At 65.4% G+C, this 15,685-nt stretch overlaps 1 protein-coding gene across 10 annotated transcripts in view; it reads left to right on the top strand.

The window, feature by feature from the left end:
• Positions 1-1,079: 1,079 nt before the first annotated feature.
• PLXNB2 (plexin B2) overlaps positions 1,080-15,685 on the top strand; it is a 29,510-nt gene continuing 14,904 nt past the window's right edge. For 2 of the 10 annotated variants that reach the window (XM_082636738.1, XM_082636736.1), the window contains exon 1: positions 14,422-14,486. The gene's annotated coding sequence lies outside the window, so the exon portion shown is untranslated. Of the gene's footprint in view, positions 1,171-8,870; positions 9,015-12,129; positions 12,224-12,788; positions 12,842-14,406; positions 14,487-14,842; positions 14,995-15,685 lie in introns of those variants that run through there. The other 8 variants (XM_082636741.1, XM_082636744.1, XM_082636740.1 and 5 more) reach the window with 8 other exon arrangements.

Raw genomic sequence — 15,685 nt, 5'->3', positions numbered from 1 at the left:
AGGTGTGGCCTGGCTGCTTGGTGGTGGGGGGGGTAGCACAAAGAACTAGTGAGTTGACCCTCTCCAGTGGCTTCATCTGAGCGGGGCGTTCCTGAGCATCGGGGGCAGGTCCCAGGCCCGGGTTGGGTGGGGTGGGCAGGAGCGAGTGGGCTATCTGCCGGGAACGGAACGTCTGGGTGGAGGGCAGGTTCCCAAGGAAGGGGGGGTCCCAGTGTGGGAGTATAGGTTAGGGCTGGGGAATGGCCCCACGTCCTCCCTGGGTCCCCAGCTGCTGCTCAGCACAGCAGGGCTTGTGACTGCAGACTGTCCTGAGGGGAGCAGGACACACAGGAGAGCTGGCCCCATAGGGGTCCCCAACTCTGCTCAAGTTGTGGTGGGAGCAGCCAGGGGCATCAGGACCAGGGCTGATGGGGGCTGGAGCGGCCAGAAGTGGGGCAAGCTCTAGTCCAGAGCTGGACGCCCAAGGGAGAGGCTCGGTCTCACCACCCACCTCCAAGCCCTTCAGCAGGGGTTGACGGGTCCTGGGTGTGGGTGGAGGGAGGTGGGAGGGAGGCGGGGGAAGGAGGGCGCTGGAGGCCAAGGACGGGTTGCGAGGGGACTCAGGGCAGTCGTCCTCTTCCCCTTGGAGGTTGGGGGACAAGGCCCAGCAGCCACCAAGCGCCCAAAGGCTAGGGGTGTGGCCGGCATGTTCCCCAGTCGGAGGGTCGGGGTGCCGGGGACCTCGGTCTTTGCAGGCGTTCTCCCCTAGAGCCTAGACTTGGGATCCTCTGGCGCGAACCTGCACGCGAACCGGGCCGAACCTCCCCGGCGACGCGGTGCACCCGCCCACTGCGGCCGCCAGGCGCCGGGGACGCGGCGGGGGGGCGCGCGGGGGGCGCGCGGGGAGCGCTCCGCCCGGCGGGCCCCCCTTCTCTCCCTCCCCACCCCCGCTCTCCCCTCTCCCTCTCCCTCCACCTCTCCCTCTCCCTCTCCCTCCACCTCTCCCTCTCCCTCTCCCTCCACCTCTCCCTCTCCCTCCCTCTCTCCCCCGCCGGGGGCGGGGCCGCTGCTCCCGCGCGCTCCGGCCCCTCCGCGGCCACACAAAGGCCCGTCTCCATGGCAGCCGCGCTGGCCTCAGCGCAGCGCCGATCGCGGCACGGGCGCCATCGAGCCTCGGCGGCAGACGAGCAGGTACGGGAGTGGGGTACGGGGCCCGCGGGGCGGCCGCGCCAGTGGGGGGCTTCGCCGTCAGCGCCGCTCCGCTCTGGCCTGCGGCGCTCGGGACACGGGGACTCGGACGGCTGCCGCCCGGCGGAGGAAGACTTGGGCTTTGGCCGCCGTCCGTGCGTCCGGCCGGCCGGGGCCGGGCCGCTCCCTCCTCGCGCTCTTCCAGGTGGCGGGCGAGGCCCGCGGCGCCGAGGGCAGCGGGCCTGGCCCAGCAGAGGGTCCCCAGCCGGGCGCCGCGCCCTCTCCCGCCGCCCGCGTCCCTCCGGAGCCGCTCGGACCGCTTCTCGTTCCCGATCCTCCCTCCCTACTCATGCCCGCTGCCCCTCCAGCCACCGAGATCCGTGCACTGGGCGGGGATCGGCCCTGCTGTACAAGAGCTCCAGGCCCGCGCCCACCCAGCCTTGGTTCCTGGGGTGGCCGAGCCCTGGCTTTCCCCAGGGAGCTGGGCCCGCGGTCAGGCCTTGGCAGCCCCTGAACCCCTTGGGGACTTGTGAGGCGGGCATAAGCCAGGACCACCCTGGGAGCCCCTGGTCTGCACCTGGCCAGGCTGGAAGGCGGGCGCAGGGTTCCCGGTTGGGACTAGGGGTGGCTTGGCACCAGCACCAGCACCTGGCAAGTCCTGGTGGCCCTGGGCCTGCTTCACCACAGAGCCAGCACCCACAGTTCCCAGTGTTTGTTGGTGTGGTGTTTGGGTGGACGCTCTGGGACCCAGGAAGTGAGTACAGGAAGTCTCTGTACTCACTGCCAGGACCCTGCCCCTCTATGTGCAGCCTCCTGTAGGAAGCCCTCCAAATGGGCCCTTCCCACCCATCTGTGCTCAGGTTGCTTGGCAGATATGAGGGGGGTCCCTGAGCCCAAGAGCCTCAGAGCTTCCTGCCACATCATTGGCCTCCTCTTCCCAGCAACTTGGTAAAGGAAGGAAGGGGTCTATCCATGCCCTGGGCCTGTGGTGGGGGTCAAGACTAGGGGTGAAGCTTGACCTGCAAAGCCAGTGGAATGTTCTGGAGCTCGGAAGGCTCTCCGTGCCTGCCCTGGGGAGCCCCTGTCATGTCTAACTGCAGCCCCTGTGTGCCCCCCACGCACCCGGGCCGGGCCCCGTGGAGATGGGAGAGCACGGCCCCCAGGGGTAGGAGCTCTCAGCCTGACCCCGTTGGGGATGTTCCCGGGCACAGAGCGGGGAGTCTGAGAGCTGGACAGCTGCCGGGGTGTGTGTGGGGGAGGCGTTCTTCTGCTCTGAGGTGAGGGTCCTGGGAGGGTAGGGTCAGCATCGGCCTGGCTGAGCCTGTTGGGTGTTTTTTTATGGCGTGTCAGCTTTTAGGAATCCCCAGAGAAGACTGAGGACGAGCAGGTGGTCTCGGCAGATCTGGGCCTGTCACCTTTTCCTGCCGTACCTATAGGGGGCCCACCTCCGTCTGCCGGGTATGGGGAGGCTTGAGGTCTGGCCAGGGGCTCCTTGCCCCAAGAGGGGAGGGAAGTTACAGAGAAAAACAAGGGTTTGGAATGCAAGTCCCCCCTCCCCCGCCGGCCGCCTGCCAAGAAGGAATTATTTTGGATTATCCAGCCGTGTCCAGTCACCCAAGGGGTGGGGAGGCTAGAGCTGGGGGAGGCTACAGCCGTGGGAGAGAGATCCACTTCCGGGGCCGTGGGTTGAGAGCCCCAGAAGGGAGGGACGGGCAAGTCTGGGCAGCTCCACCACCTCCAGTGGCTGCTCAGACCGGTCAGGGGCGGGGTGGGAGGGGATGCGTCACCCTTGAGATGGAGAACGCCCGAGGTCGGCCCCAGCAGGCCCCGCCCAGTGAGCCTGGCGTGGGCCCAGGCCCCCTGGGGGAGGCCGTGGGGCCAGAGGAGTCCTAGACTCCTGTTCTCAGGACCCAGGGGGTCCAGTGTGGCTGCCCTCCAGCTCTGGGTTCAGGGACACACCTTGGGCTGGTTACTTACACCTGTGTGGCGCTTCCCTGGGGTGGCGGGGCAGGTAGGGGTGTGACTTAGGCTGCTTAGAGTGGTGGGGCACTGGGGTCTCCCTTAGGCCGAATCTCTGGCCATTCTCCTGCCTCTTGACTGACTCACTAACTAGCAGCTGATGGATGCACCACTTCCCTCCAAGCCCCTCGGACAGCCCAGCCCTCACCCCCACGTCCCCACCCAACTTGGATGTGGCGCCTGTTAGTCCATCCCACAGGTGAAGGATCCCATAGGGGAGGGGTCCCACAGGTGAGGGGCCCAAGGCCAGAGATGCAAGGAGCCGTCTGGGATGCTGCCCCTGCTGCTTGGGTTCCCAAGGTCCGTGTAGGCATGTGTGCAGCCACCCACCCAGTGGCCCCTGTAGGGACCACGCTGCAAGGCAGAGCTGGCAGCTGGGGCAGCGTGCAGTAAACCCAGGGGCCTGGCCTCAGCCCAGGTGAGTGGAGCAGAAGAGATTGGACTGGAAGGCACTGGGGTGGGCTGGCAGCCCGGGGAGGGATCCATATGGCATGTGCCCCTCTCCCCCAGGACAGCTTGGTTGCAGGCACTTGAGCCGTCCCAGGACCTGGGCCATTCTGGGAACATCGTGATGTCCTCCTGTTCCCTGCCTTGAACTCGCATCCTGGGGGCCGGAGGTGAAGCCCTGGGACCAGGGGAGTGAACTGGTGGGGACAGGCTGTGGCTTCAGTGCTCTCCCCCATGGCCCCTTCTCTGGTCTGGGCAGATCCGCGCTGAGGTGCCAGGTCCTCTGGTCCTCCTTCTGTGTCCTTCTTACTCACGTCAGGCCTCAGTCCTTTCTGCCGCAGCAACAGGCACCAGCCTCCTGCCTTGGCTTCCTGGGTGGGGGGAATAAGCTTTTCTTCCCTGCTGAAGAGCCTCTTGGGCCCAGAGCCTGCCCTGGACCAGGGTGTGGGGAAAGCAGTCAGGGGAGGAGGTGAGCTATCAGACCTGCCAGAAGTCAACCCAGGCTGGTCTCCCAGCTGAGCTGGATGCAGGTTCACTGGGGGCCAGTCCCTAGTTGGCAGTGGGGGCTGGGCAGAGTCTCTCCCCCTGAGGCTAATGGCTCTGTGTATTTGGGGTGGGGTGGGGTGGGTGGGGCCTCTAAATGTCTTTGGTCTCAGATTACAGGCTGGACCGGTGGTTGGTGGCCTGTAATTGGTGGGGGGCACTGGGGTGCATGGGGGCTGGGGAAAGCACTGTTGCTTCCCTTTTTCTCTCCAGGCCACATGTGGTCTCTTCATGGTTTTCCCTTCTGTGATTTCACATCCTCTGATGGGCTCCTGCTTCCCTCTGCCCCTGGGGCTTTGAGGACCTCGTTCCCCCTGCTGACCAGGCAAGAACCCTGCCCTTTCCTGGGCCCCCCTGAGCCAGACCGGGGCACAGCTGCTTCCAGCCCTTCCCTCCCATCCGGCAGGGCTTCTGAAGGGCGGGGCAGGGCCTCTGCTGTCCTGCCCCCAGTGCCTACCCCTGTGGTATTCACGAACCTGTGACAGTGACTGGACCCAGAACCCCAGACAGAGCCCGGGGTGGCCAGGGGCGCACCTGTCGGTCTGCCCCTCCAGTCACAGGGAGGAGCCCAGGGCTGGCCCCCCACCTGGAGCTGGGGTCCTATTTCCCACCCTTTGTCACCCTTTGGTCCCCCATCTGCAGCTCAGCACCCCCTTCACACGAAGAGTGGCTCCCCCAGCACTGCTCCCACCGTGGCTGACAGCTTTCCACCCTGTGGGCTGGCCAGTGGCCCACCCGAGTGCCTGGTGCCCCTGTGTGCTAGGCAGAGGAGGTGCTCTCCTGGGCTGGGGGTGGGGCATCTGGGAAGAGGGCCCAGCTTGGTGCCTCTGTCCTCACGTGATTTCTGAAACCTGGCAGTTCTCCATCCTGGTGCCAGGTGAGTCCTGGCCTGGGGACCGTGGGAGCAAGAGTGAGGCCTTTGGGTGCAGCCTGGATTCTGACCCCAGTGCTGGCGTCAGCCCTGCCCTGCACTCGTCCCTTCCGGATGTGGAGACCAGAGCCCTCGGTGCAGTTGGCCGGCAGTTCCCATGGGGGGTTCTGGGAGGAGGGGCACCGTGTCGAGCTCAGATCTCGAGCTCAGATCTCTGTGACGCGGCCCCCGCTGGACCCCCTCCTCAGGAAGAGCAAGCAAGAGGAAAAAGGTTTGATGTCAGCCTTGCAGAAGGCCACCTGTGTCAACAGAGTCTGGGCAGGGGCGTCTGCTCCCGAGGCAGGGACACTTCCGGCTGCTGGCCTTCTGCTCCGATCTGGGCTCCCTGAGCCAGCATGCCACCTGTGTAGGGCATGGGCCCTGCGTTGATTGGGGCTTTTCTGGGGGGCGCCGTCAACTCCCCTCCAGGCACCCTGCCCAGCGCCAAGCTGGTGGCTGAAGGCTGAGGCGGCTCCAGGGCTCCTCGGCCACGGCCGGACGTGCAGCATGGGTGACAGTGGGAAGAGGGTGACTGGCTTGGTGCCCACCTGGGTCCTTGAGTGCTGGAGGGAGGGGTGCTGAAGGGGTCTGGGGACAGCCCTGATAGGTTAGGGAGCATGGGTCTGTCTTGGGGTACAAGGGGGCCTGTGGCACGAGCGGCAGGATTGGGGTGGCCAGGGGCTGTGGACCCGGCCATGGGAGGTAAGCTCATGGACCATTAAGAGGTGTGGGCTCTGGGCCTGAACGTGGATTCTAGCCCCCAGCCCCAGCCCAGGGCGTCCTCAGAGCCGGGGGGGGGCCTACTTTGGAGGAGGGCCAGGGCCCAGGACACTGCCGTGGTGAGGCTGCTGCCCTCCCCAGGGAAGCTGGCTGCTGTCCCGCTTGCACCAGTGGTGGGACCAGAGCTGAGTGAGTTGGCGGGGCCGAGGGCTGGCGGTGGGAGTGAGAGGCCCCAGCGCAGCCCACCCGCTCCATCTCAGCCTTGGAGTTGCTCCCCCGGACGGGCTGGGGGACGTGAGGAGCTGGGCCTCCCCCCCGTCTTGGCATCGGGCCTGATTCGGGGGCCACCGTGAGCCATCTCAGGACCTGGGGAAGGATGTCAGGAGTGGGGATGGGAGGCCAAGGAGGCAAGAGGAGGAGACCCAGGCAGGAGAGCCAGCCACGCTTCCTGCAGGCGGCCCCTGGCCCTACCCCTGTGTGTGACAGCTCCTTGCTGAACTAACTGAGTGAGCCGCTGAAGGGGTGGGTACTGGGCCTGGCCCCAGGGACCTGTGGGCTACTTCCTGGGTGTGTGGTCCCAGGGAGGCCGGGTGCCCGCCTCCCCCCCATGCAGTCCCGGCCACCTTGCTGCCCCCTGACCCCTGCACCATTGTCCCATTCACCACTCTGCCTTCCCCTGAGCTGGGGTATTTCCTTGATGGAAACTCCCGGTCCCTCTGCCCTTCCAAAGCCTAACCCTAACCCGGACCACCGCCCCACCCTGAGCCTGGACTCCAGATCCTACCCAGCCCCCCAAGCACCCTGCACCTCACCAGGCCCTGACCTCGCCTGGGCAGAGACCGGGCCAGCGGCCTGGAGCCGTCCCCCCACGCAGATGGCCCTGGCCCACCTTTCGCACACAAGTCCCTCGAGGCCAGCTCCAGGCCTGCCCAGCTCCTCCAGGCCCCTCGGCCCTTCTGGGCGTGCTGGGCAGATGCAGTGCTGGGGCTGCCCGAGGCTCACCCAGCCCGGGTGCTAGGGTCTGGGGCTCTTTGTCCCGGAGACACTCTGGGCCTGGGGCAGACATGTGTGCCTGCACATGTGTGCTCACGTGTGTGTGAATGGTGGCTGGCATGCCAGCTGGGCACAGCGCCCCAGGCTAATTGTGGGGTTCGGCTGTATTGGAGGAGGGGGTCGGGGTGACCGCTGAGGCGCTGACAGACTGACTGGGAGATTACAGGTCTGGCCGGCTCCTTGCTCGCTCGGGCCCTCACCCGTCCGCCCCCATGTCCCACTCCTGCCTCCTGCACACGGCCTGGGAAAGGAAGGGGGCTCCGGGCGGGCAGCATCCAGCCAGCTGTGGGAGGTGAGCCTGGAAAGGGGAGGTGAGTGCGGGCAGCTCAGCGGTGGGCGCTGGCAGGCGGGGGCAGACCTCAGAACCAGTGGCTCCTGCCTGCGTGGAGCCCGATGCCCCCAGCACTGCTTCCAGCCTCTCCCGGCTGGGACTGGGGAACGGGGGCGCAGCTCCTCATCCAGGAGCTCCTCCGGTGCTTGGGCAGCTGGGCTGCTCCCGTCGGCCTCATCTGTGCTCCCGATGCCCTGCAGTGCCTGCCCTCTCTCAGCCTGCCCCAGCCCACATCTGGCCTCTCCCAGTATCTCACCCTGTCTTCCTGTCCCTCTCAGCCTGACCCTGACAGGCTGTCCCTGGAGAGGTGGTCTCTGGAGGATGTCCACATTTGCCTGAGTGCCAGCCCCGTTCATCTGTTCACCGGGTGTTGACTGCGGCCACTGTGTGCCAGGGCCGACAAGCTGCTGGGAGCTCCACGGGGGCTCCCGGACCCTGGAGGGTGGAGACTTGTCCCTCTGTCCCCAGCACACAGCACCGTCGTGTGGCACACAGGAAGCCCTTGGGGGCTTCGGGCTGAGCAGATGGGGCAGGTCTGCGGGCCCATTTGGGGGGTCCCCACGAGCATGGGGAAGTCGATGGAGGCGTTAAGCTGCAGGGTGTCCTGACGGGAAGGACTGCTCTGCAGAGAAGAGACGTGGGCGAGCCTGGGGGGGAATCAGAAAGGGGCCCAAACCGAGTCCAGGTGGGACACAATGGTGGCTGGGACTCAGGGGGGCGGCCAGGAGGAGAGGTGGGTCTTGCATCATGGTGGGGCGTCTGGGCCCCAGAACCTACTGAATCCCACCTTGTGTCCTGAGGGTCTGGGAGGCCCAGGAGGCTGCTGGCAGCACCCAGGCAGGTATTCTTGAAGGACAGTAATCGATTGAAACCGAGTCGTCCTAAGCCATCTCTCCACGCGGTTAGGCACCGCATGGTGAAGCAGCGACGGGGTCGGAGCAGGGCCCGACTGCCAACAGCATGGAGACCCCAGTCTGGGTCAGCGCCCACGCGGCAGGGTCTGCAGTCATGGGGGCGTGGGAGGCTGCGGCTGCGGCACACACCCTGGGGCTTTGCCGGGTGAGCCCCCGAGACACCTAAGGGCGAGGGCTGGGTGCAGAGACACTGGTCACGGTGACCTCGGGTATCAGACGGAGGGGCTGAGAGGCGGCCTGGGTGCACAGGACGGGAAGGAGTGGGAGGCTATGGACTTGGCTGGGGGGAGGCCCATGGGATCAGGGGGAGCGGGCCCGAGACCCCAAAGGCAGGTGGCAGAGAAAGCCCTGGGGTTTGTTTCTCTGCGCCCACTCCCCCTTGGCCTGGGGTCTTGGGCCTTTGACCTTCTCGCGGCCACCAGGCAGGGGTGATTTTCATGCTGGGACCCCGAGCCCAGGCTGCAGGGGGAGGCAGCCCCGGAGGGGATGGGCAATCTGGCCCCACAGCCTCTGCCGGAGGACGGAGGAACCGGGCTGTGAGCCGGGCTGGTGGGGAGGCGACACCCTATACACCTGGGAGGGGTCCTGTGGGAGGCTCTCCCAGCGCTGACGCAAGGCCCAGGCTAGACGTCAGGCTGTCCCTAGAGCCCGGCCCCGCCCACGCCTGCTCCTAGGTGGCTGTGCGGGGAGCTCGGCCTTTGCCCGGTGAGTCTGGCGGGATGGGGGCTGGGAGCTGCCGGCTGCGGCTGGGGCCTCGGCGGATCACGGGCCGACCGCGGAGCGGGGGGCCTGGCCACCGCGCCCTTCCCGGCCAGAGGATAGCCTGACGCCCCGCGAGGCTCCTTGGGGACGGGTCCCTGGGCCCACGTGGCCGTGGCCGCCGCCGCCGCCGCCGTGACGGCGACCGGAGGTCAGGGTCCTGCCGACCGCGCGCCCTCGGTCCCCTGGGAGGCTCGTCAGAGGCCCACTTGTTCCCCTCGGGGGCGCGGGGTGCGGGCGGGGCTTCCGGAGGGGTCGTCCGCCGGGGCCACGCCGCCACCTGGTCCCCTGGGGTTACGATGCCAGGCCGGCCCTCCCCGTCGGGGGACCGCCCCACCTCCCGGGCTGAACTCAGACCCGGGACCACAGGCGGGCGCGGTGGGACCGCGGGGCTCCCTTTCGCCCTGGCACAGGGGCCCCGACGCTCCCCCCGGCCCCATTCGCGCCCCTCCCTCGCACTTGTTTTGAAAACGGCGGAGGCTCGGATTTGCCGGCGTCTCGCCTGTTTAGTTTTCTCTGATTTGTTTCGCGCTCCCGGCTAATTGCAGATTTGCATTTTCGCCCCGAGAACGGAGCGGAGGCCGGTCCCCTGCAGCCAGCTGCCGGGCGGGGGAGGGGCGGCGCCCGAGGCGGGACAGCCACCCTCCTGCCTTCTGGCCTGGCCCCGGGGCGACGCGGCCCCCACCCTCTCCGCCGGGTGTTGGCTGCTCCACCCCCGCGTTGGGGGTCCGTAGTGCCCTCCACACGGTGCTAAGACCCGCCCCCCCCATCTCAGGGTGTCCCTGCCTTGGGCTTGAGCCTTAGCCGGAATCGTCCGTTTCTTCGTGTCTGCCTGAGCCCGAGTCCCTGTCCTGGTCTCTGGGTCCCCTTCCTGAGCCCACAGGCTGCCAAGGGCCTCCACAGACCTGGCTGCTGTGCACTATTTTGACTTCAGCTTTAAGAAGTTGCTCAATCTGTGTTTGCTTGACCCTAGTGACAGGGAGATCTAGCCCGCACCCCAGGGCCCTCCTCCCGGGGGGGCCAAGACCGGAGGGGGACCCTGACAGCCCTGGTCTGGCCTGAGGACCCTGCCTTTCCCCAGTGGGCACCTCCTGTTTACCTTTTCCTGGTGTGGGGGGCAGCTACTGCTTAGAAGAAAGGAACCCGAGGAGGGGGAGCCTCAGGGGACCCAGTGGCCGAGGCTCCTTCCTATTGCTTCCCACTCCTGTGGACGTGCGAGGAGAGGCCTGGACCGCCCGCAGCCCGGTCCCCATCAGCGCCCTGGCTGGGGGAGGACACACCACCGTGTGCGTGAGGCTGAGGGACCAGCTGTAGGGGCACATGTACTTTCAGCTTCCTCTGCTGTGTGTCACCCCCTTGCCGGTTCACTGGGCTGAGACCCACCTGAGGTCTCAGATCCTGTGTTCAGACCTTGCTCACCAGTGAAGACCATAGACCACAGCGGAGGAGTGACGGTCCTGCAGGGCCAGGTCAGGATGGGTGCCTCAGGCTTCTGAGGGATGGGCAGGAGTTTCCCAGGGGGAACAGCAAAAGCAGAGACATGGCGACATCATGGTGTCCCCGAGTTCCTCCTCCACTGAGAGGACAACTGAAGGATTTCTGCACACGGATTCACTTACACCTCGCGGCAGCCCACTTGGGTTGGTGCTGTTATTACCCCCCATGTCACACCTGGGGAACTGAGGCACAGTGTAAGTTTGTAAAGAGCCCACATAAGCCAGGTAGAAAGAGACAGACCTGGGATTTGAACCCAATAATATGACTCCAGAACTCAGCCCCTGAGGCCCCTCTGGGCAGCAGCATTGGGTGTGTGATTGTGGGGTGGGGGACACCCATGGCCTCAGGGGCCTGTGGGTGTTCGGGAGAGTGGCCTTCATCTGAGATAGAAGGAATGACCCTCCAGAGCAGAGGCAGGATGGACACGCTGGGGCAGCTGGGGGCCAGGACAGCGTGGTTGAGGGGCCGGGTTAGGAAAGGGGAGGGGGGAGGGGATCAAGTTTCATTCTGGAGGACGGTGCTGGCTGGAGGAGCCTGATGTTGGAAGGAGAAATTGGAGGGTCTGAGGGGTGGGTCCACCCAAGGGGGTCACTTGGGGCAGGTCTGTCGAGGGGTGAGGTGGTGGCTGTGGAGGCTGGGTGTGTGGGCTCAGGAAGAGGGTGTCCCTTGGAAGAGGCTAGCCTCCCTTGGTGACACCTGTAGCACGCACACCCCCCGCCAGGGAGGAGCGTGGGCCAGTGGAGGGCAGTGCACAGGGCACATGGAGGCCAGAGTGATGTCCCTTCAGGGTGGCAAGTCTGCATGCCCTGTGCCCTTGGGTGCTGTGGACCCCGAGCTCAGCCTCCACCTGGACTGGTTGCAGCCTCGAGGCCAGGCCCGGTCCAGATTTCTCATGCTGCTCCATCATCCTGACGCCCTGTGGTTTGGCCCCTGAGTTTTGCCCCTTTCACAAAGGCTGTGTTGTCGAGTGCCTAGGGCAAAACACACCCCTCACCCTCACACCTGGAGCCCTGAGCCCCTCTTCCCAGGTTAACCCTTCACTGCTCAGCCAGGGGCTGAGGGCACCAGAGGGATTTCCTGCCTGTGTGCGCAAGTGTGGCACCCACATCCCCGCAGGCCTTGCCCCTGCTGGTCTCCTTTGGACCGGCCGTGGGTCCTCCCAGGCCTGGGCCCTACTCGCAATATCGTTCCCCACGTTGGGGGAGTGCCTGGGGGGGGTACGGGGGGAGCAGGGCCTGACCCTGGTGGAGGAGGTATTGGGGGCATGCTGCTGGGGAGGGCAGCCAGGCAGGGAGCCAGTGGGCCACGGCCGAGGAGACCTGGGGAGGAGACCTGGGATAGGCCCGGAGAGATGGTTGGGGTGTGGTCACTGAGCACCTGGAAAGCCGTGTCCTGAGGCAGAGTGGGGCTGGAGGGGGTCTGATTATTATTATTAACACAGACCTCTTTTTATTTAGACAAGTAGTTTGTAAATATATCCTTCTAAAATTTTTTTCCAAAACTGGCAAATGAAGTTGCTTTGCTGTCCCAGCATGTCCCACCCAACTTCATCAGCACCATGGTTTTTCAGGGTCCTCTGGTTGCATGCTGGGTGGTTGCCAAATTTTCACTATAATGAACTGTGCTGAGAAGTATCCTTGGACTAGTCCTCCCTGTGGGTACACATGGGTGTTTATCCAGGAGAGGATACGATAGCAAGCCTTGCTGAGTGCTACAGTGTAACAGGCTCTCCCAATGCTTTTCCGGCAGGAATAATTTAGTTGTTACAAACCCCTGGGGGAGTTCACCATGATTGTCTCCACTTCACAGATGGGGAAATGAGGCTCAGAGAAATTAAGTAATTTGCCCAAGGTCACATAGCTAGTAAGTAGAATTGCGGGGTCGTGTGTATGCATGTTTTTCAGAAAGCAAGTTTAATTTTAATCAAAGTAATATATTTACCTAGTTTAATAAGCAGACAGTACCAAGAGACTTAATGAGAAGCTGTTCCCTGCCCTTTTCTTCCTCTTTTTTTTCTTCGTTTTTTTTTTTTCTTCCTCCTGTTCAGCGCAGCTTGCAGAATCTTTCCCCGACCAAGAATTGAACCCAGGCCCCCGGCAGTGAAAGTACAGAGTCCTAACCACTGGACCCCCAGGGAATTCCCTCTGCCTTTTTTGAGCAGAGGCAAGAGGGGCGGTGTCAGGCATACACACCAAGTGGGCATGTGTGCACTGGGGTGCTGGGCTAGGGGCTGGGAGGCCCGTGTCTGAGGGGGGGCCGTGAGGGCGGGGTGGAGGAGCCTGGAGTTGAGGTTCTCCTGCTCCAGGGTGGCATAGGCCAGCTGGGGTCCCATGGGCTGTTCCTCGCCCCCCAGATGTGGAGCAGAGGAGAGACGAGGAGCCAGGGGTCAGGCTTGTGGTGAGACCACTGTCTCTCCTTTGCTTCCTAGAGGATCTCCATGCTGGCCTGGAGCAGAGACTGAGCTGGACTACTGGAGCCTGGGTGAGTGAGGGCTGGGCACCGCCTGGGGAAGGCAGGGGGGCCACAGCCACGCAGTGAAGGCGTCTGGTGTCCCTGAGGCTCTGGTCCGGTCGGGCCCGGTGTGCAAACGTCTGCCCGAACCCAGGTGCCCTAGCTGTGGGGTCTGCTGCCAGGCCCCCCAGTTCTCTGATGGGGGCCAGGATTTGCTTGGGAGGGGTGGGCTCTGCTGTGAGACTGGGGCTGTGTTTGGGCGCTGACTGCAGTGCTGGAATCTGGAACGTTAGGGCCGGGAATTTGGGCTGGGGGAGGGGGCGCCTGGCCAGACGCCTTCCTGGCCAGCAGCAGGCTGGAGTTTGTGCGACTTCTTGGAAGTGCACCTCCGGGCTTCGGCCAGGAAGAGGCGTCTGATGCCCCTGAGGAAATCCCCGCTGGCCCGGTGAGCAAGTGGGGGGTCCCAGGCTGCCTTCAAAACAGGAAGCGCCCGTTCCAGGAATGCCAGCCGCAGGAAGTTTTGCCGGCTGTGCCTGGCACCTCCCGCGAGGCCGGCCTGAGCACTGCCTCTGGTCAGGTGGTTCACCCTTTGCTCCTGTGGGCCTGGCCAGGCAGGTCACCTGAGGCTTTGTTTGTCCCGGAAGTGGAGGGAGCTGCTGCCTATCATTGTCACCCAGGTCCCTCCTGCCAGACCGTGTGACCTGGGCTCAGCGTGAGGGGCCCCTGGAACCCTCAGACTTGAGGCTCACTCTGCCCACCACCCAGAGGGGTCCTGGGGCAGGGGGTCCTGGGGCAGGGAGCCCAGGTCTGGCCCTGGCCTGCTTGAGGGGGGGCGGGGCGGGGGCAGCAGCACAGTATCTGGGCCAGTGTTACTGTCAGCAGAAAGACCTGGTCCTGCTCCGTGACCGCACACATGGCTTTCATGGAGCACTCCTGGTGTGCCAGCCCCGGGGGCCCCTGGGGCCAAGGACAGGGCTGGGCTTCTGCCCCAGGGGCTCAGTCAAGTGGACATCAACCAGAGGGAGGCCAGAGCATTCTTCTTCTTCTTTTTTTTTTTTTTTTGCGGTTCGCGGGTCTCTCACTGTTGTGGCCTCTCCCGTTGCGGAGCACAGGCTCCGGACGCGCTGAGCCCAGCCGCTCCACGGCATGTGGGATCTTCCCTGACTGGGGCACGAACCCGTGTCCCCCGCATCGGCAGGCGGACTCTCAACCACTGCGCCACCAGGGAAGCCCCAGAGCATTCTTTTTTATGGACTGTGACCCTCCGATCTCCTGGGTCCTGTCACGTCTGTGAGCTACCAGGACTGAGGCAGGGCTCAGGGTCACAGCAGAGCTCTTTCAGAAGTGGGGGGGGGGCGCCCAGGAGTTCCCCCGCTTGGTCGATTCTGGGTTCAAGTCCTAGGCGCGCTGCCGGCCGGCAGAGGGGCCTGGACACGGGTCCATCGGGGACCAGGGGGCCAGCTTCCATGGGTGGCCTGGGCTCGGGCGGCTCCAGCTCCGGCCGCGGCTCCGCCCCCGCCCGTCCGTCCGCACCCGCAGGTCCGCCCCCGCCCGCCCGCTCCCTCCCTGGGCTCCGGGAACATTCCATTCATTCCCCGCTTGCCGCGGCGGCCCGTGGCCGGAGCCGCAGCCGCCGCCAAAGCCGAGCGGGACCAGAGTCGCGGCGGGGACTCGGGTGAGCGGGACCGGGGCGGGGGTGGGTAGGGCCAGCCTGGGCTCGAGGCCTTGGGGCCTGGACGCCCCCCGCCTCCGCGGCGCCGGGGAGCGGACTTTGCGCCGCGGCGGGCGAGCCAGCGAGCGCGGGGGCGGGGCGGCCGGGAAGCTGGGGCGGCGGGGGAGGGGCGGCGGGGGGCGGGGCCCTGCAGCCTTGCCCTTCCCCGCCCCCGCTCCCCGAGCCCTGAGCTAAGGTACCAGAGGGTGCCTGAGCGCCCGGGGCTTCTCCTGGCGCGCCCGGTTCTGTGCAGCCCTGGCGTCGCGGGCGTCCCAGCTCCAGCCTGGGGATTTTCTGAACTGCGCCCTCCTCTCCCCTAGACGGCCTCGGTTGCCCGCGGAGCCGAGCGGAGTCTGCGGTGGCAGAGGCCCGCCTCCGCCCAGGATCTGCACGGCCTGCGCGCGGCCCTGTGAACTCTTCTTGTCTTTGGCCAAAGGCACCATCTCCTCCCCAACCTGGTCACCTCGTCTCGGTGCGGCCTGGGGTCACCCTGTCTCCTCATCCCACCGCCTTCTCTTAGGCCATTTTCACCTCCTTCCCAGGTCCCTGCTGTCTCCTGTACACTGTCAAGCCAGCCTGCGGGTGGCTCCTCTCCCAGCGGCTTGTGAGGAGGCCTGTGGGGTCCCCAGGGGCCCGGCAGGAACTGAGCACTCCAGAGCAAGGGGCTTCAGTGCACAGCTGAGGGGCACCTTCCCCAGTCCTGAGACTTGCCCCTTTCAGTGCCCTGTGGTGGTTCTGGGGTGCAGAGGGCTTTGTCACTTGGTTGCTTCTTGGTTACGCTTCCTCGAGGGGCTTGTGGAATGTCGTGGAGACTCAGAACAGAGGGACGCAGTGGGGGATAGAGAACAGCCACAGCCTGGCCAGGGGGCTTCCTAATGGCTCAGGCAAAGAAGGAAGCTGGCTTGATGTGAGAATCACAGGGTCCATCCTATTCCAGTCAGCACAGCTTTGCCCAAAGCCAGTGCCCCCCAAAGAAACGTCTCCCCTGGCCAAGGAATGGAGCAGACAGCCTTCTGCCTTCCTGGAGGAGGAGGATGCAGGGCAGGGGGGCCGTGGGGGGCGTGTCAGCTCCTCTGTAGAGGTGCAGCGGCCGTGGGGGGAGTCTGGGAGGCCACCCCCACCGGCCACCCTCTCACAATCTGTGCCTGAGCTCCTCATGACCC

This window comes from Mesoplodon mirus (genome assembly GCF_964341445.2).
Source record: "Mesoplodon mirus genome assembly, chromosome: 11".
Taxonomy (NCBI): domain Eukaryota; kingdom Metazoa; phylum Chordata; class Mammalia; order Artiodactyla; family Ziphiidae; genus Mesoplodon; species Mesoplodon mirus.
Note: the sequence above shows the minus strand (reverse complement) of the source record. Positions and strands in the feature narration are given on the sequence as shown.